Source organism: Pteropus vampyrus, unplaced genomic scaffold (genome assembly GCF_000151845.1).
Source record: "Pteropus vampyrus isolate Shadow unplaced genomic scaffold, Pvam_2.0 Scaffold302, whole genome shotgun sequence".
Classification (NCBI taxonomy): Eukaryota; Metazoa; Chordata; class Mammalia; order Chiroptera; family Pteropodidae; genus Pteropus; species Pteropus vampyrus.
In genome coordinates this window covers 4,620,536-4,620,995 of record NW_011889083.1, presented here as the reverse complement: position 1 = coordinate 4,620,995, position 460 = coordinate 4,620,536, and positions in this window count along the sequence as shown.

Genomic DNA, 460 nt, shown 5'->3' with positions numbered 1-460 from the left:
GTTATTTTGTTTTAGGTGATCTGACTCCTTTCAGTATTTCCTGTAGTGCAGGCCTCAAAGTAGAGAATTACCTCAATTTTTTTAAGTCTGGAAAAGTCTTAATTTCTCTATATCTAAAGAAGAGCTTAGCTGGATACATTATTCTAGGCTGGTAGTTGTTTTCACTTAATAGTTTAAATATTTTATTTCATTTTCTTTCTGGCTTGTAAGGTTGGCACTGAGAAGTCCAAGGATAATCTAATGGGTTTACCTTTATAAGTTACCATTTTTCTCTCCCTGGCTGCCTTGAGAATTGTCTTTGTTGTTGATTTTTGATAACTTTAATACAATGTGTCTTGATGAAAGCCTTTTTGGGATGAGATAATTGGGTGTTCTATTGACTTCTTGAATTCCAAATTCTAGCTGATTCCTTAGATTTGGGAAATTCTCATCCACTATTTGTCTGAAAATGCTTTCTAGT